This window comes from Anser brachyrhynchus (assembly GCF_964034855.1).
Source record: "Anser brachyrhynchus genome assembly, chromosome: 9".
NCBI lineage: Eukaryota > Metazoa > Chordata > Aves > Anseriformes > Anatidae > Anser > Anser brachyrhynchus.
In genome coordinates, this window is record NC_137703.1 from 4,042,435 (window position 1) to 4,062,852 (window position 20,418).

Here is a 20,418-nt window from a genome sequence, read left to right on the forward strand (position 1 = left end):
GACAGCAAGTTTTAGAACCAATGTGAGATTTCCCTACCTGCCAGGTTTTCAAAGGAAAATGCCAGACTGTTGAAAACAAAATATTCTGTGCAGCAATGTCAATTCTGATCAACTTTGGAAGTCAGTAAGAGTAAGGCACCCAGGTGCCTTTGTGACTCGGTATTTGGATAAACTCTTCACAAGCAGTTCATCTGTGGACAAATCTGATTCTATAACAATGCCAAGGTCAGTGATGTGCTGAGTAAGTACCACTGGCAAGTCAAGATGCCTGAGGGCACCTTGAGCTCATATACCCAATTTTCCACTATGTCAAAAATGATATGAGAAGAGATTACATCATGTAACCTGCTATCTCCTTTCTTTTTGTTAAATCCTTGCCCTTTCCCCACCCCAGATTGTGAAATCCCCTCACGCTCCTGGCATGCTTCCCAGAGCCTGTGCCGAAGTTCATTAAAGAGGGAGAATACTGATTTGGGGTGATCTGGTCTGCATTGCCTTAAAATATGGCACTATCTTATTCAAGTTGTACAGGAAATCTGTGATAAGCAGAGCATGAATAAGATCAGAAGCCCTTACAAATCTAATTCGTTCCTTTAGGTTAAAAAATGCAAGAGGTAGAAAAAAGCCATCTCCCTGAATATTGTGTCTTTGCTAATACCAGACTGGACCCATGCTGATAACCATCTTGCAACACAGAAGGCAACCTCTTTATAAACACTAAACCCTTCTAATCTGAAAGATTGCAACCATTCTAATTACCAGAAATTAAATTGTTCAAGGAAGGCTTATAAATGTAAGTCTCTATGTGCTCAAAGAATAACAATATAATTTTGCCTTTCTCTTTTTATTTTGACAAGACCTAATCTGCTGGGTGGTATTATAGTACATATGAGATTAGATACAGATGCCCAAAAATATAGATAGTTATGAAAAATATACCGCATTAAAAAACATTTGCAAGATTTTGCAATAAATGAAAACTAGATTTATCCATTAAAATTTGTATTTCCTCTTGCAAATGCCTGTGGCATGTTAATTACTCAGAGACTGTTGTTTTATTGAACACTTTTGTAGAGGACACATAGAGGTTCTAGCTTTTGATAAATACAAATAGGATTAAAAATTAATAGGTACTCTAATATAAATGTAAACACACCTGTAAATCATGATGTATATTCTTTTTTGCTTGAAATTGCTACCAGTTTGACAACATTGGAGGCAGCAACTACACTTGCATTAAAATTTGCTGGTAATAATTTAACTACACAGCCCAGAGCATGTAGGAACTATCGCTACATAGTACAAAAGAAATCATGCATACCCAGCCAAAAAGTCAGTCACGCTGCCAAGGATGGTGGGAATTCCGTTATGCTAAAGAGACTGGAGGGAAAATGACAGTTTTTGACAAGGAAAATCTTACAGTAAAATAAATAATAATGAAATAGACTATACTGTGCCATACACTTTTTTTCTTTTTCCAGTGGAAACGTGTTTTTTATTTTCCCCAGTAGTTTTTTTGCTGCGGGAAAGGATCAGAGATTCACACTAGAGAGAGCCTGAAATTCACTGCTTCAGTTCTTATGCCCTGAAAGTCTTCCTTCAGAAGTTTTTCTCCCTTAACCAGACAAAAAGCATATCCTTTCATGTTGTTAACCCACATCACCAGATTTTATATTCTTGCTGCCATACTCCAGTAAGTCCTCTGGTGACAGAGAAGGTAATTCAGTTATGGAAGTGTCCCTGTTGATCTATTGTCTTTTTTGGATTATATCATTTGGAAAGCAGTCCAAATTCTTTATCTGAAACTCAGAGATGCCAGCAGTCCTACTAGCAAGATGCCAAACCTGCTGACACTCCTTAGTCCATTCAAACAGAGGTGCAGCTATCAGGGGTCAGAAGGAAAGAGAAGAAAAAAAGATCTAATACCTAATTAGGAGCCGAAGACTAGTCAGAGACATTCAGTAACCTTTCCTCCTCTCTGCAGCAAATATTTTCTCAGTTAAATATTTAGTAAGTTATAAATTTAAACATTTTTAAATTCTGTTCAAGGCTTTTCCTTTATCATTCAGTAAAACTGTCTCAAATTTATGAGACATTAGCTCAAATATTGAATGTTTTATTAAAATGCTTGGAGCTTTCTTGAAAATGCTGACCTCCCTTCTCAAAGAGGTGTGTGAAGAACTATACAAAGAATGAAGAACTATACACATATACACATGTAGCCCACAGCAGAGTTATTATTTACAGTCTCTCAGATGCATAATATACATATTGTATAATATTACACTATTTTATCATCATAAAACATTTCCTCTACATTAAAATGTTGCATAATTGAATACCAGTTTCAGGTAGATTAACATCAGAGAGTCTGATACACTGATACAAGAAAAACACCGATTTACCTACAGAGCATTTTTGTCTAAAACTCCGACACTGCTATAACAGCTTCTAATTTCCATATAACACTGACTGCAGCTTGTACCTTCTGTTAATGAAGAACAACAGCTTCTAGTTTTTTCATCAGGTATTTTAGATGTCTCCATCTAAACTCATTGCTTAATTTTTCCTTACCTTTTTGTAACTTACCTTACTTTTCTTCTACCTTAACTTACCTTTCCTTACCTTTTTGTAACTGTTACTGGTTTTTGTTTTTGTTTTGTGGTGGTGGTGTGTTGTTCGTGGTGGTTTTGTCTCTATTTTTCTTACCAGCTACCAGAAAAGGGAAGTCAAACCAGAAAAGGGCAGTTAAACCAGCTGTGGAAAAATGTGAGACACATCATTTGGCAATGCATATCACTTAATAAAAGAACATGTTTTATATGAAGACAGAGTCTACACACATAATACTCCTTTGGACAGCGACAAATTTCAGAGACTACATATTATTGACAAAAAATAAAAAAATAAACCCACTTCACTTTTCACCTTCTTGCACTGATATTATTTGGAATAAGTGAAATTATGTGAAGGAAGATATGTTTTCTGAAAATAAAAAACTTTAGTAAAAAAATGGTGAAATCTTTACTAAAAAGTATTTGAAAGCTATGCAGAAAATAAAATGAAGAAAAAAGCAATAGTTAGCATGGCATATTATTATTGCAAGAAATTTTCAGGAAATATTAAATAAGAGTTCAGGAGGATTTTGAGGAGGACTTGTAAAATAATTTTCATTGCAATAGCGTCTTAGAAATTTACTATAGATCCCATAGTCATATTTGCATACCAGTAGACATTATTTGAATTTGTTTGAAGATAAATATACTGGGAATAGTAAATTTTATGGAAAATGTAAAAATCTTCAAATATGGAATAGACACATGGTCCTCTTTAATTGGAGAAAACACAGAAAGGGTACTGAGAAAAGGCCCACAAAGGATGAAAAAAGAACTAATTCTGTAAAGAAGCTGAATTTTGGAAGCCAGACAGTGAAAACTGTCAAAAGCCAAGATGATTTTACAATGGAAATTAACATAAGTAGAAGAAAAAATATTTCATCGTGTGAATAAAAGAAGAACAAGAAAAGAAGAAGTGTGGATTATAGGTGGTTTGATAAAACAAGCTAGATATAGTCCTAAATGTAAATGCATACATTCAATTTCTAGTAACAGCAGTACTGAATCTGGGGCAAAAGTAAAACAGCTGGTGAGTATGAGTACAGTCACAGAAATTACCAAAGTTGAGATTAAGCAAAACATTTACTAACTCTGTCAGTGAACAGGATTAGAGAATCACCATCCCAAAGTAACTGGAATATGAATTATCAAATATTGTAGACTTTATAAATTAATTAATTATTTGTTTAAGGCTCTTCAAATGACTCTCCATGTGACTAGAGAATACTGAAAGTGATATTTAACTTTCAAAATGCAGGGGAGGGAAAAAAAACAAACAGTGATGAATGTAATCATGGAACTATTCTTTTGGCTCTACTGCATATAAGATTTTAAACACCCTGTAACAGGTGGGGGCAGGCCTGAAATGAAATGGAAAACAGGATCTAACAGAAGCTAGGTTTCCAAGCAAACATTTGTAATACTGACCTGCCAACTTTTTTTCCCTCCCGTATGAGAACTAGTCTCCTGGAAGGGAAAATGAGGTAAGTCTAACCTATCTGGACTTCAGTGGAATATCTGATTAGTTGTCACACTGGAAATTACTTGTTAAAGTACTTGAGATGAGGATCAGTACCAAAAAATGAGGATGGCCAGAGAACCATCTGAAAGAGATGGAAGAGTGGTCTGATGAGTTTAACCTAAATTTCCCTGTGATAGCAAGGATTTAGAGTTAATGACCCAGATGGCTTATTCCTTTCTCATTCTTTATGCCCTTATGATAATTAGAAACTACAACCCATCTGTGGGATGTCTTTCAGGTAAGTATAGAGATGTGCAGACATGTTAAATAAGAGTATGCAGCTCCATATAAACTATGATTGGGATCATGTTAATCTTTTTTTCTAAAGACTACACGTGAATGAAAAGATAGGTATTTTTATGCTAGCATTTTTATGACACTGTGGTATGTCACTCTGTGAATAAAGACTGTGAATAAATATCCCATCCAAGGAATTTTAATTTTCCTCCCATTTAAAGTTCATAAGCACACTGATGCTAACAGATTCGTATTCCCCACCCAGCCAGCTTCATCAAATGACAAACCCTGGCATTCAATTGCATTAAATAATTAGTCAGTCTACTTCTAATCTGATGGTTAATACATCATGTCAAAGGCTTTCTCATGAAGAAGATTGAACTGAAATTTCATCTATAGTATTAACGTAATGCATTACAATAATGAGTCCCAATTCCATCCCTGAAGCTTCAAGGAAGCTTGGATACAGAAATGGATCTGAAACCAAGCTTTCTTCCTCAAGCCTCTCACTGCAATAAGCCAAACCACAATCTATGTATTCATCATCCTCTGAACTTGGGAGAAATTGAACTTTTACATAAATAGGCAATTATATTACTTAAGTGATCTCAGGGTGAGGATGCAGTGCTTCAGAGATTTAACCACTGATGGAAGGAGTGAAGATTTCCAAGAACGAAATCCTAGGAGTGACTCAGTTACCTGCACACAAATTACCAGTGCTGTAAGCATGATGGAGAGCTTCCTTCTTAGCTTCTATCTCCACTCTACAGGAACAGCAGACTCGTGTGGGTCTTTGTCGTATCTGCCAGCCCCATACAGATTTGTCAGAAAAATTAGGGCATCAAGCCGGCACCTGACACTTATGTTCAGGTAACTGAACCATTCCTCCATTTCTTCCTTTCTTTATAGGTACAGCTTCTCCTTAGCTGGAAGCCCTTGTGGCAACAGGTCTCTTCAAAGGCTTGAGGTTGCCAGTAGCTGGCTTTCCACAATTGAAAAGGCATCACACGAAGAGCTCAGCTGGTGAACACAGCCTCCTTCTGGGAGATATCATCCCAAAAAGCAAGACAAAGTGATCATGGTGTTATTAACAATGCTAGAAACACAACCTGCAGAGAAAAAAAAAAAAAAAAAGAAAAAAAAAGGGGAAAAAAAAAAAGCTCATCCCAGGGCTTTCAAGTCTTCCAGAAAAAGTTTTGGTGGCCAAGACTATCTGCTATGCTTTTGTGTAACTGTTATATTACATTTGATTGCCCTTTGCTTTACATATAATTTGGTTTGTATTAAATTGTTTTTCAAAAACACCATTTTTGTATGCTGGCCATCCTGCCTTTTCTCAAGCAGTTTTCTACGATCTCCCAAAACGCTTCTGGCAAGTTAACATATGCATCAGTCCTACAGGGGCAGCAAACCAGCTAGTGTTGATTTGAAAACTGCTTTCCCTTTACAACACAGTCCAGTATTTCCATCATGCACGTAAACAAAAAAACAGCATGATGTATACCAGTGAGGTGTACAGCACCATCCAAAGAGTACTAGCCATCGACCTCTACTGCTAGCGAGTAAGTATCTTTTAGGGGTAGCTAAAGTGCAGGGAGATTTTGCTAACTATATCCATGTGCAGTATAGCTACAATCAATCATTTCAGATGATAACTATCAAATTGAATGTAACTGACAGTCATTAACACCATTAATGGATGAGTCTCTAAGGAAAGATAATTTTGTGCTGTCCTTCAGCTTTCTGGGAGACAATTCATGCAAGAGACTGCTGCACATCTGACATCCTCTTCCTGCCAACTCTAATTGCTTATATTTCTTGAGCTACACCTTTGTATTTGGGGCTATCACCAGACTTCTTGCTATGCTCCTGCCATATAACTGGGTCTTTGATGACCAACCTTCTACCAAATTTCTGTATTTGAAAATGCAAATTTTTTTCCCATTTAAAGTTAACCAGGCATTTATAGTAACATCGTGCAACCACTTGCAGTCTCAGATCCAGTGGCACATAAGTCCATATTAAAAATAATGAAACTGACAGCATAGAATCAAGAATTACAGAAGTCCCTTTCCTAATCAATAAGTCTCCAATAAGTCTCAGTCTCCTTCGGTATTAACTCTGAATTCCCCGTGATAATTCAGCTTTGTCTCCCTCATACTGGGGACAGTTAACACTGATAAGTAACCTACATGCTGGAAAATGAGTGGGTTTCTTTCACATATGACTTGGGGTAAGTACAAATGACCGTGGCTCAGTCACTCGTTTTCTGTCCTACAAACCTTCAAAAAAAATAAATTAACAACAACAACAAAAAAAAGCAATTAACAATTTTATCTGCACTATTACTAGTAGACAACATTCAATCAAAAAAGACAGACTAGCAAAACATGTTTATATTATCGTGATCGATAACTTCAAATGTGTTATTCTGTAAATGTACAATCCAAAATAGCATTATAACACAGGGTATTTTACTTCCAAACAGTATTCTAAAGTACTTTAAAGATTAGAATAATATAATCACTAAATTAAATAGCTTATAATGGAAAAGATGAAATATACTATTAAGAGGCTCAGACAAGTGAGAAAAGCTGCTTTCCAATGAGATTTTAAAAGATACAGGAAGTCAATGAGGCAGAGACACTCAGAAAGGCTGTTCCAGATGGCAGCGTCTTCAGAGGAGTAGGGTTTTATAGCAAAGGCACAGTTGTGGGATAGCACAGCAAAGAAATGGTTCAGACTAGTCAAAAAAAAGCAGAGAAGATGGGAGCAAATAAAGCTATAGAAGATGATAAAATAGTATGCAGTGCACATAGATGTCTCAGGACTCTTCAGTTTCCAACCTGTGTTCAGTGGAGGGACCGTGAGGGCTAGAATTTTAGTGCTCTGTCTGTTTTACCTCCCACTCTTTGCTTGAATTGCCTTGCAAACTACTTTACCTTCACTATGTTTACACACAATGCCAAACACAACAGGGCGTGCACATCAGCTGTATTGCCCAGAATTATAAATCAGATACAAATAACAATAGCAATAATGGCTTTAACAAGTTCTACTGGAAGAGATGACAGGTACAAAAGCATTTTCAAACTGTATCTTAAAATGAATATAAGAAGAAAAAATAACATTGGAAAAATAAAGGCAATAATACCATAATTTTACTGAGGTACACAAGCAGCATTATTTGGAAAATTACACAGCCAAGAGAAACAGGACCAGGAGAGAGTAGTGAAGAAAGGAGAATGAGAAAGGTCTGCCCCCACACACCCCGTCTAAGCCCCCAAAAAAAGATGGGCAGAAGCGATCTGTTAGTGGAACCAAAGATACTCTCTAGAGAAATGGACTTGCTGCATTATTCAACAGTCACACACCTCGAAGATGAAGATCAGAAGGGTGTCAAACTGATCTGCACCTATCACACAAACACGTAATGAATAGTAGTAGATTTGCACACACAGGAAAAATGGTAAAAGAGTAACATTTCTTTCATCATACAGCAGAGATGACAAAATTTCCCCTTGTCAAAATGTATGGTTATACATAATCCTCCAGGCCTCATCCAGGGAGTTTTGCCTGAAATGTGACAACATGACTACTCCCACTAAAAAGTAGGCTTGGATGTTTCCTCTGCGATGTGTCTAACTTATGAAAATAACCACTGATGGGTATCCACACAAACAAAATATCAGTTGTGTAAACATTTTAACCATGTTTTAAAGTTGTTCTTGAGATTCAGAGGTGATTATTTAACAAGCTCCTCTGCAATCACAAAACCAATTAGCACAAACATATCTTTCATTGAAGGTTGTCGTATAATTGCTAAGGTGAAATGTCACCTCAGACACTTTACTAATGATTATAATATATGTAACAATTTGGCACTATACAGATGTAAGGTAGCCATTGTCATCCAGTAGGATTCATTCTCTAAATTTATCTATATAAACAAGACACTGCAAATAGTATTTTTCAATGTTTCTTTTGAGAATATCACTGTTTAAGAGAAACTGAGCATAAGGGTACAACAAGGGAGCCAGGCAATTCTTATGTTTAAGAGAACCCTAGATGGCCTAAAAAGAGAGATTAATGACACAGTTCAGTTACAGCAGCACAAGTCTAAACCTGCTTAAATATTTCATCTAAAAGTTGCATTATAAGGAAATAAAACCTAATGAAATGTTCACACCACCTCTTGCAACACTGGCCTGTTGCGTTACATGCAGTTCTACAGTCTCTTTACCAGCATCTTACTAATGTGTTGTGTTTTTTTTTTCATAACAAAAGAAAACAAACACAAAACAAAACAAAAAATAAAAAACATATTTTATATCGCAGTAGAACACAGGCTTTCTCAACAGAAGAGCAGCGCATGGTTTATAGTCCTGCTCTAATTATGTTAGGAAACTGAATGATCCCTACCTTTAATTTCCAAGAATTATTATTTTGCTTTGCATAAGTGAAGGGAAAAAGAGGTGAACCACTGCGAAATATACTGCTAGATGACTTAGAGTTTAAGAAGAAGATTCCTTTGTATTTAACTGTAATGAACTCACTGTAAATCATAAGCTTTAAAGTTTTAAAGTTGTAATTGGATCAGTAGGGCTCTGACAGGTTTCTGGTTTTATAGCAGTTGTGGATCTAAAAGAACGGATTTCTTAAAGAGGCTCACAAGAAACAAGCAACAGAAAAGATCCAGTCTGGGATATATTTTCAAAGGAATTTCAAATAGACTATCAATCTCTTAATGCTCTTTTTGTATTATGAGTAAACAGTTTAAACCTCAGAATGCAACATAGCCTACTTTGCCAGCTTATTCTCACTGTACCTAAAACCCCATTATTTGACAGATGACTAAGGACTTAACTGATTGTCTGTAGCATTTGATATATGATCTTGACAAGCATAGTCTATTAAATTAGGAGAATGTCAGCTGAAGTGAGTGACGGAGATTTTCTGAGACACAATAAGAGGAGTGAATAAAAAATAAATAGTAAAGTTTTCATGTATGTGACTTATCCACCCAGGTGACTATTATCAAGACTGTTATCTTTCAAAGAGAGTTATTGTATGTCATAAAGAAGTTAGGGACATGTTGCAACCTCAGTTAGTAATTAAGATTCCATAGAGAGTGGCATGCTGAATTTCATAGCAAATGCTTATAATCCTGTCCCTAAAATCCATTTATCTAAGTTTGAGTGACTTTCATTGGGACTTAGATACCCAAGTCACTCAGATGCTTTTGAAAAACAGACTCAAAAGAGCTACAGATAAAATTCTAGGCATCTTCAGTAGAGAAAATGATGCCTTTCTGTTACAGAAATATAAAATGCTATAAAATGCCTCACTGAATAACAGCATGGGCACATACCTGTGCTGAGATTTTCTAAATAAAGGGTCAAATCTTAAAAAGTTACCTTGCTGCAGCTTTTTGAAGCATCCTTTTTAAGGACTGGAGACCCTTTGTATTCTTTAATATCAATAATACTTGTAACAAGAAGTTAAATTTTTCTCTCCTGTATATACCTGTATATGCCAGGTAAATCATATCTCATCTATCAGCATTCAAAGCATGCAAAGTGCACAAAGAGAGGACGGCCACTTACCAGGCTGAAAAGAACAAGTGTTATTGGAGAGGATTTTACGAAGTAGCAATCACTAAAGTAGCAAGAGAGGAAGTGCAGCATAGTTGTTTAAAATGCCTGCAGGAGAATAACCTGGACAAAAAGTCCCTCTACCAGAACTTACATTAGGTAGATCAAGGACCAAGTTACATTTCCAATTTGTAGAGAAACTAACTTTACTATGGGGCAAATATATTAAGTAGTTGATAATGCAATATAGCTTTTAACTTACCTTCATTTTGTCATCTCTAGGGCTTCTCTTTTTTAGTTCATTATTAAATATTTTAATACACATGTATTTGTGTCAAAATCTTAATATGCATCTATAGAACTAGGTAGTAAGGTAATACAGTCTGGTTCATGATGGCTACTGCACAAATATTATATTTGTGTATTTAGTTATTAGACTTCACAAAATATTGAACTGCACTTGTTCTAATGCAGTTATATTATTGAAAAACTATCCAAATATAGAAAATATCAACCTCTACTGATATTAACACAATCAATTCAAAAATGGGCACAGACATTATTGTTAAGATTTTTTTTCTAAGTTTATTATCTTCCTTTCACTATATCTAGCGGTTCTTTTTTGGTCTTAAACAGCAACAACTGTTACCATCGGTAAATATTAATTATATGACAATTGCTTATACTTGTGAAAGAAAACAATGGAATTGCATGAAACTGATAAACCCTGAAGTTACTACTCTTGGGACAAAAATTTGAATCAAGGGGAACATTTCACAATACACTGTGCAGTGAACAATTTTATTTAAGAACCACCATTTCTTTGTGCAATAGCTAGAATCACTGGCTTTTGTGGGATTCTTTAAATTAATTTCTTCATTTATCCTGATGATCTTCTAGATTTACTGAAGTAATCTATAAAAGCGTTATTTTAATAAAATTGTTGTGACTTGTTACCATTCCTCTGCCTAGAATTCCTTACTGTTACAATTAAATAAAGTACTATGGATTTACAAGTTTAACTGATCACTATTTGTAGCAATGCCAGAATGCTGACATTCACTGATCACATGCATTTCTTAATCCAAATTTTCTCAAGTTTGTGATTGTTATGGAATATTTTAACACACTTATTCTAGAAAAATCATGATAAAGATTTATATATATGTATTTACCAACTTAATTTGCTGATAGGCATAGGATGTAGGACTGAATTTAAGTAATTTGATTAACTTGTTTTTAAAAACTTATTTATTTCCCTGTAGCAGAAGCTGTAGATCTTCCAGATTGACATAAATTTCTATCCTTTGTTCATAATCATTTTTGCCTCATTTTACATATGCTGGAGCTGTGTCCAATGGAACCCAGCTACAATTCCAACTGAACTGCAGTCCAGCAAAGAATCTGGTGCTTCAGAGCCAGTGTAGCTGCTGAAGCTCATAGAAATCTTGCACCTAATATTAAAAGCTGACTTGGTGAAAATAATATATCTGTTCTCACACATTTACCAGAAAGGCTGAGGAGATGTTAACCTACTCCATTAGCACAGTACCTTCTCACAGTCTAGATACTGCATGGTTCCTTTCCCCCTTTCCCTTACTATTGAAATTACTGCTGCTCTACAGATCTCACCCCTTTGAAAAGAGTAAGACAGGGATGTTTTCTAAAATTCTTAGGCACTCTTCTTTCTTCCTGGACCTTGACACATCACACAACTTGCACCAAGAGCTGATCCCTTCTGAACACTGTAAATTGCCATCCCTAACAGGGCATAGTAATCACCCATGCAGAAGATTTCGTACCAAATTCAGTGTCATCTGTATGCTCTCCACATACAGGGAAATTGCATCCCTTTATTGTTTGCTATGTCTAGTTACTTATTTTAAACCTTGGTGGTCCATAAGTATAACTAGACACAGATACTGTTAACTGAATCCTTCTGAGAAACTTTTGTTCTAAATCTAGTTCACTTTTACCTGTGAGTTTTGGAGGGAGAAAGATTCCTTCCTTGATTATAAACCTGAAAATGCAAAGTGAAATGCTAAAAAAGATTCATTGTTTTTCTCCTTTCCCATTTTCAGGCCCATTGATTACCTACAGATACTTTTGATTTTCAGGAAATTGGTAGTTCATTACTTGGCCACTTCCAGCACAAGGTCATTTCTTGTTAGGCATTTTATCAAAACCAAAGTATTTGAATGTAAAAGTTAATTCATTTTGTGTTGAGTCGATTTTAATGCAATGTTTATATTGATCATTTAGAATCAGAGGCTATAACTGCTAAATTAAATACGTTTCTTTATTCAGACTAACCATGTAACACTATAAAAGAAAGGAAGACACTACATGAAATCCTAAGCAGTTGTTTCTCAATTTAAAAATAGAGATATAATGCCATCTACTTGTTAGTTTCCAATATTGCTGGCCAAGGAAAAAAGAGCTAACCTCCTTGGATTACTGCAGTCTTTAACTATTATGCTTTGGCTAATCATTTGTGTTCAGAATTACATGAAAAAATAATTAAAAAAAAAAAAACAGCCATTAAGCTAACATGCATGTAATATGTTCAATGCATCAATTGTACAACACAGCGGAACTCTCGTTCTTTCCAATATACTCACTTCCAAGTGCCAAACTCTGGAAATCATTTCAGACTCTGAGGTAAGAGGCACCCTCTGATGTCTCTTTGTTACCTAGAATTCAGATCTTGGCCAGGAATTCACATTACGGAAGATACAAAACCAATCAGAAAATGTTCAGTGACAGCGTTTGTACTGCACCGCTCTCAAAGTCTCTGCAGATGACTTTATGAGAACACTTTTGTTCCTGAAGTTTCAACATGGATGTTATCAGCTAAGCAGAACAGCAAAGAGCTGTTATTCAAGTCAAGGGCAGACAAAACACATATTTATTCCTGTTGTGGCATTGCTTTCATCACAGAATCAAAAATCACAGTGTCTACCAGAAAAATCTTCAGAGAGCACCTGTTAACCCATTAGCACAAAGGGTGACCTACACTTAACGTAAAATACTTGCGAACTTTGTTTACTAAAGCCTATAGTCTACCAGCTTTCTTTGTACCTTATCGTGCTTTTCATCTGTAATTTATCTTGGACTAACAAAAAAACTCACCAACAGACTACAATGTGTTTCAATGGAGAATTCTGTTTCCTGGAACTAAAAGACTTCCATACCTAATATATTTGGACAAAAAAATGTCTTTCCCCAAGCAGAGTAGCCCTCTGTGTGACTAAAAGTCTTAGAAATAAGATCTATCATTACTGTGCATTCAGTTAAGTTGTCTTATCATTAGATTTTCAATGCTGCTCTATTTCTTTTACAAATATTTACTTGGAAGCTCCATAAACCTTTCTGAAAACTTTACCATATCTGAGGGGCTAAACTAGCAAGTCTCCAGTGAGAATTTCCCTGCTTTACAGGGAAAATAGACAGATGGACTCTAAATATAAGAATCATAAAATTTTTACTATCAGTTCTGGTGTATTTGTTTTCTGTCTTTTGATCTTACAGGGGATCAAGGTTGCCAGAGTCATTTTGAAGCCAAAGCAGCTATTAGCATACTTCAGTATAAAACAGAAGCATAATTCACTATAAAACTGTTTTCCTTGTCTATTCATGTAGCTCCACAGACTGATGCTTTGAGAAAATAATCAATTTTGACACAGAATATGGTCTAATAAAAGGTTATTAATAATAGTTTTGTTCCTTAAACACTGCATAAATGCATTCTGAGATTAAAAAATGATTTTTCTGAGATATGTTTTTGTAGGTATTTTTTCCTCTCTCATTTGTATCTTTAGATTGGATACAAGTTCAAAAGAGGTGAAGTACAAAAGGTAAGGAAAACCAAAGTACAAAATATTCATTCTGGCCTACATACAGAATCCATTCAATCTTTAGGTTTTCATGAAATAGATCAGAATCATGATGAAGGGGATAATACAAACACTGGTGTTTTTGATATGATAGAGAAACTAGAAAACCATTCTAACTCCAGACTTGAAAATATGGAACATTAGGGATGCAGGGTTTTGCTGCACTATGTGCTCCCTCTCCTGCCCACTCTTATTATCTTACAACTTAAGGTTAAGTTAATTTTTCAGTTTATTTAACCTAGAAAAATTTTGTAATATGTATGACAGCTTCCATCAATTCTGTATGTTCTAGATGGCTCTGGCAACCTTTTTCAGAGCTCCTCATCATTCTCAGTGGTGTTACTCAAAATAATATCTGCATGCCACATTCCCAGTGATTCGATTTACACTGACTGGAAAAGTTCAAATGCACACATATACACACGCAGGAAAAAAGACAGTTTTCACTTTCATAAGTGACAAAAAGGATGTACAATTATGCTGTGGATGTTTTGCCAGAATAGCGCTAAGAACTTCACAGATCTATTTATTGTAGACAACTTAGAAAGCATTTATTATGCTTTCCTCAACCTCAAAAGTACATGACCTTTGTATGAAAAGTAAGTGGACACTGCTACGGTAGCAGCCTTCAAGAAGGGAGATGTTATGGAGAAGTAGAAATAAAAACATTTCCAAGCAGCTGAGCTAGTCTTAGTGGCTTACATACCACACTGAGAGTCTTTTTATGCCTTTGGCTAGTTCTTCCACTTCCTCCTCATCACAACCATTTTCAGGAACCAAATCTCTTCCTGAAACATCATGACACCAAACAGCACAAAGCAGATTCAGGAGTGATGATGGAAGCCTTCAAAGAAATATACGAAGGTGCGAAAGGATGAGAATTAACACTGCATGACTTAGTGCTGCATAATTCCCTACTGAGCAAAGTTAATAAAGTGGCAAAACCGATTAAACTACATCTCTTGGATTCTGTCTTTTGTCTAGCACACCTGGGACAAATAATGGGAATAATTCTGAATCCAGCAGACATTCAAACCTCAAGACAAAACCATTCCAGACTTTTCCACCACGAAGTAAAACCAAAATCCTGCCAGAAAGAAACCTCATGGGCACTTCTACTCTTACTGGGTCACAATATCAATGAGTTTTATTAATTTTTATGTAGACAGCGTATGTGAGTGCATTTAAGCAAGTAATTCCCTGTGCATTCTCTGCATGTAAAATGTAAGCATCTTTAATTTCTGCAGTTCCACCTAAGTAGGTTAGGTCAGGTCAGAACAAGCAATTAATATAAATGAACAAGAAGTTCATAAAAGCAATTTAATTTGAATTAACAATTTATCTACTCCCAGACTTGGCTACAGTGAAGAAGCTGTTACTTCTTTCTATTAATATTTTTATTTATGTAACATCCACATTAGAGAATATGGATGCATGCAAGCATACTTCTATAGAGACAATATCAGAATGAATGCCCAAAGAATTTATAATTCAAATAAACATTAAAAATATCTGATTACCCATTCACAAACATCTAGATTTTTCTATCTGCTCTGCTACCAAAACATAACTCCAAATCCAGGAATGAAGATCTTAGAACATCTTTACAACTGCTTTAGAAACTGGTCTCTTAATATCTTTGCATTTGGCACATTATTTTATCCGCAGTATTTGAAGAAGAGACCTGCTGGATTATTACACCAAATGACAGGAATAAATGAACAGAGACAGATAGGGTGACTGAGACAAAATTTTAAACAGGAAAATTTCATAGAAATTTGCTGAATAGAAATGCAAAACATTTTTTTTTCTATGCAACTTCAGTGAAGTAGCTAAGGGTTACCTGTTTTGTTTCTTTTTTGGGTTACTGCAACGGAGACTGAGGTAATTAGTGAAATAAGGCAGGAAAGTCTGAAACACAAACCAATCCTCCATACCAATTTATAACAGCAGGTACTGCTAATACTATGTCTGAAAAAAAAAAAGGGGGGGGGGGGGGGGAGTTCCAACACTCAGCACTTATTATTGCACTTCAAAATTTTCAAGCACTTTGCAAACAATTAATTAGTCTCACAATTGTTTCGGGCTGGTAATTATCCTGATTTTACAGAAATAATAAATAAATCTATAACACGGCAAGGTTAAGTGACTCACTGTGAGGCTACGAAGGTGCTGGGGTTCAGTCCTGGTTCATTGTTTCATGCTCAAGCACAAACTTCCCTGCTATTGCCTTCACAAGGTTCCTCTTTGCAGTCATCTTTGGGTTTTGCTTTTGTTTATTAGCGTGTTTTTCCTTTTCCCCATTGAGCTTTTTCTTTCTGGCTAGCATATAAAGAATGATTTTAAAACACATAAAAGACTGGGTCCAGCGCTAAAAGTGACAATGTGACTTCAGCCAGTTACTGAGATGTGTGAAATTGGATCAGTTTGCAGATACTGGGCACAAAGCGTGTTAGCTTTGGCTGAAGTCACATCACTAAAGAGTATTAATCATTAGCAACTAAAGCCAGATCCTGGAACAAGTGCTACGTATTTACATTTCAGATAAGGAACTTTCCATAACTACAGCTACCTTATTTTGACAGTTTTTAATTTTTGGTACTTAATTTGCCACGAATCGGGAGATTTTTCTTTTGGAAACCACAACTCAATTCCCTTATCCAATGTTCCTGTTTACTCAGGGAGGGATCTGGGAACATCAAGCTCTGAAGATCTGGGGCTGAACTCAAAACACATTTAGAGTCTCCGTCAGAATTTTTTCTATCTTGTAAGAGCACTCTAGCACCATGCCAGTGGATATGGACACCCATGGAAATCCATTATGTTAGATTACAACTGGTCTGGATGGAGTCTGATGAAACTAAGGTAAAATCTATAACTTTGGGGGATGAAAAATAGCTATTTTCTGATAAAATTCTATTTCACTGAAAATTTTATGACCGGACTCTTTAGGCAAACCATTAGAAATGGGTATTATCACTGGAGTTAATTCAATGTTCCTGTATATTGCAGTATAAACTTGCAGATTTATTTTTTTTTTTTAGATAAATATCCGCAAACCCCACATTTCTTTCCAAAAGATTTCAAGTCTCTTTATAGCTTAGACAAGAAGGGTGGGGGGGTGAAACTCTTTGGAGTTTAAATTGCAGTTTTCCCCTTCCAGCCCAGAAAGCCAAGTTTGACATGAGTCTTCTACACAGCAACAGTCGGGCATACCTCTGTAGAAGACACAGAACCCCTTGGTACAGCTTTCTGTACTATATCCCATACTATCCCTACAAATCTTTTTAAGTGAGACAAGCTATACCTTATCATAAGGTCCTTTTGACAATTCCTGTCAATTTGGACCTTCCATCTTCCATGGAGTTCTCCATATTCTGCAGAGACAAGCAAGTTACTACTTCACCCCCTTATTCAGGAACGGAGAGACTCCAGGCCCTGCTACTCTGCTTCTAGATGCCACTCTCTTCCCTTTATTTTTGTGCCAAAATGCAAGATAGAATTCACTGTGGTATTGCAGGGGAAAAAAAATATATGGTAACAAGAGTGTTAGGAAATTGTTTCAATAAATTTGTCATGTTTCAGTAGCACTTGTCTTCCTGAGGGCTTGTAGAATTGCTCATTCCATTGCGACTTAAATGTCATGTTAACCATCATAACATCCTTGTTATCATGCTCACAATGCTTTCTTTTCTTCATATCAGTGGTTGTTGGGCAAGTAAGGTTTATATATGACCATTCTATTACAGTTATTTTAACTCTTCGCTCACACAGAGTATTAACTTGCCTGATCACAATGTAATTTTCTTTCCCATTCTTCTTTCTAGTTTACAACATCCTTTTCTACACGGTCCTATCTACACATGCAACATTCTCAATGGCAAATTCCCATTCCCATGCATGCTGTCTCTGCTTTGAAACCCTGTATGGGGTATCCTGAAATCATCCTGTTGAAACTAAAGTCAGGAAAAGAAAAGAAAAAAAAAACTATAATATTTTTGCTGTCATTCTCACAGAGCCAGCATCCAAACTTGAAGTTTGCCAACAAATATCCCACTTAAAACTAGATGTCCCTTCACATGTCTCTGCATCTCTTTGAAAACACGTTAGCAGAAGACATACACCCATTACATAAATATGATGATATGCTACCAAGCCAGGCACTCAGGCAATATGCAGACTTTACCAGAAGGTCAATATGGATCTGGGTAAAGAATTGTGCATTTGTCTTCAAATGCAGAGAATTAATGGGAACATGATTTTGAAAAGAACTTTTACAGAATTCACTGACTAGGTGAGCCAGCTGGGGAATGTCTGACCTGAAATTATGTGAGAGAGATTAAGATTTTGAGGCAGTACCAAAGATAGAAAAGTGTTCTCTGCAACAATTTAATAAAGCTAACATTATTGCTGCTATTTAATATCCTAACATCTTTTTGAGTAATATAAATTATTCAATGTTTGAGTGCCCTGTAATTTGATTCAAATGATGAATGGAAAAAATACTTTAATTGTAAAATATATTTTGTATGCATCACGCAGGAACATCGACCAGCTTACTGAAACAAGCTCTCAGGAGAACTATATGGCTCAGATGATTGCTAATGGGATGTGGCGTCCTTCATCATTACAATCATGAGTTGAATCCAGAACATGTTGGAAGCAACTAGAAAAGGTTTTTCAAGATGGCTACAAAGTCAAAAGAATATTATTAGTCCTCTTCATCATATCCTCCCTTTTCCTGAGGAACATTTTTTCTATGCAACTTCATATCCTGGCATATACGAAGGGAACAAAGAAAATGTTTAGTATTTCTTGACAATTTTTTAACAGTTGACCACACTATTTGACTGTGAAACTTCTTTCAGATATTTTTATAATTTTACTACTACAGTATCACCAGGAACTTTATTCTAAATTGGTGCACATAATAGCAGAGACAAAGTCATTGTGGAGATTAGTTGTCACTTGTTTTCCACTTCAAAGCTACATCTATCACAAAGAGTTAAAAAATAAATAAAAATAAATAAAATAAAAAAATAAGGAGTTTGTGCATCAGAAACCTTCTAGCAGTGACTGACTTATTTACATATGTTGGGTAGAAGGAAAAGATTACTAAGTTCCATGAAACAGCAATAAGTGAATGGGAATCATCTGAATACAGTAAGAATAAAGTAAAACTTATCTTCTTAATATGTGCAAGCTGCTCAAAGAGAGTTAAGATTAAATGTATTGCCTAGACTTGCATAAGTCAGGAAGGCTGTGGGGTGGATATTAGGTTGCAGAGGATGAGTGAGTTGTATGAAACTTTCTAATTCTTTGAACCTGATTCCCTTGCTCTGCCTTGCATCTGCAGCCTGCAAAGCATTACACGTTTGGCTTTCTCCATTTATTTAACTTGGCTGTAGCAGTTTCTGAGTGATTAATATCACCTTTGTAGAGATACAAAAAAAGTAAGTTGCAACAAACTGAGTATCGAGAACCCAGAAATGTAATTCACTACTTGTATGCTTTTTACTGGCAAATCTCAAACTCTACAGCAAACAAAGAACAAAACAGGACCATGCAGCATCATTATTCAACAGAAATGATGCATTTATACATTACTCACATTTTATAGTTGTGGATGCTGAAATACGGAGAAGTTGCTATGCAAGGTCACACTGGCAGAGCTTGGAAGAAAAACCAGACATCTCATTCCCTAGACTAGTGTGCTCACTGTTTTATAAATTATTGGGCTTTTTTTTCCCTCTCTCTTTAGAAAAATAAAATAAAGTTTAAAAAAAAAAAAGATTGTAATAGTAAGGTTACATAAAAGTCATTGTGTGACATACAGATAAGTATGGACTTAAGATAAGCTGCATTTCCTGAGTCTCATTTGCAACAATAGTGTTTGTTGACTTCAATAAACCATATGTGGAAATAATATCACTGTTAACCATAACACATAAAAATCCTAAAGGTAATATCCTGGTCGCTCTGAACAGAGTGATAAATTTTTCATTGAGACTAAAATTTCCCTCACAATATTGGCTTTGAACTTTTGTATCTTATAAATTATCTCATCTGAAAACAAACTGCTGCCATCTTTCTATTCACTCCAGCGAAGTCTGGATCCACTTCTGAATGAAGGAGAGTAGAAAAGGCATAATATTGCAACTTTTCAGCTATGTCTTTACGACGACTCATTTGTTAATGTTTCCTCTATTTTTCAGCATGCTTCAAGCAATGCAGTAAAAACATCATACGTTTAATATGCCAACAGGTAACTACTCTGACTTACTCAGCAATCCCTGAGTGAAGAGGGTCAATTCATCAGTATTTGGTGACACTGGCAAATGTTTAGAGGCCCACTCAGTAATGTAATTTGTGGGACTGACAAGCTAAGGGCAATGTCTGTGGAAACAACTAATTAGGGTCAAATTCCAATCAAAGGTTAAGAGCAGCAAGAGCTGCTGTTAGAGTGAAGAACTGCAAAGCATCTAGAGGAACACAGCAAATGAGTTTGAGATTTTCTCAAACTGCTTACTGAATCAATTATTCTCAAAATAAAA

General features: G+C 35.7%; 1 protein-coding gene across 1 annotated transcript in view; it reads right to left on the minus strand.

The window, feature by feature from the left end:
• LOC308199733 (uncharacterized protein) overlaps positions 1-20,418 on the minus strand; it is a 129,033-nt gene that overhangs the window by 63,410 nt on the left and 45,205 nt on the right. Inside the window, exons 8-15 of the mRNA XM_080604310.1 lie at positions 18,425-18,553; positions 17,652-17,820; positions 16,019-16,186; positions 14,571-14,708; positions 6,567-6,656; positions 5,074-5,483; positions 4,044-4,219; positions 1,322-2,757 (exon numbers count right to left, since the gene is read on the minus strand). The gene's annotated coding sequence lies outside the window, so the exon portion shown is untranslated. The remainder of the gene's footprint in view (positions 1-1,321; positions 2,758-4,043; positions 4,220-5,073; positions 5,484-6,566; positions 6,657-14,570; positions 14,709-16,018; positions 16,187-17,651; positions 17,821-18,424; positions 18,554-20,418) is intronic.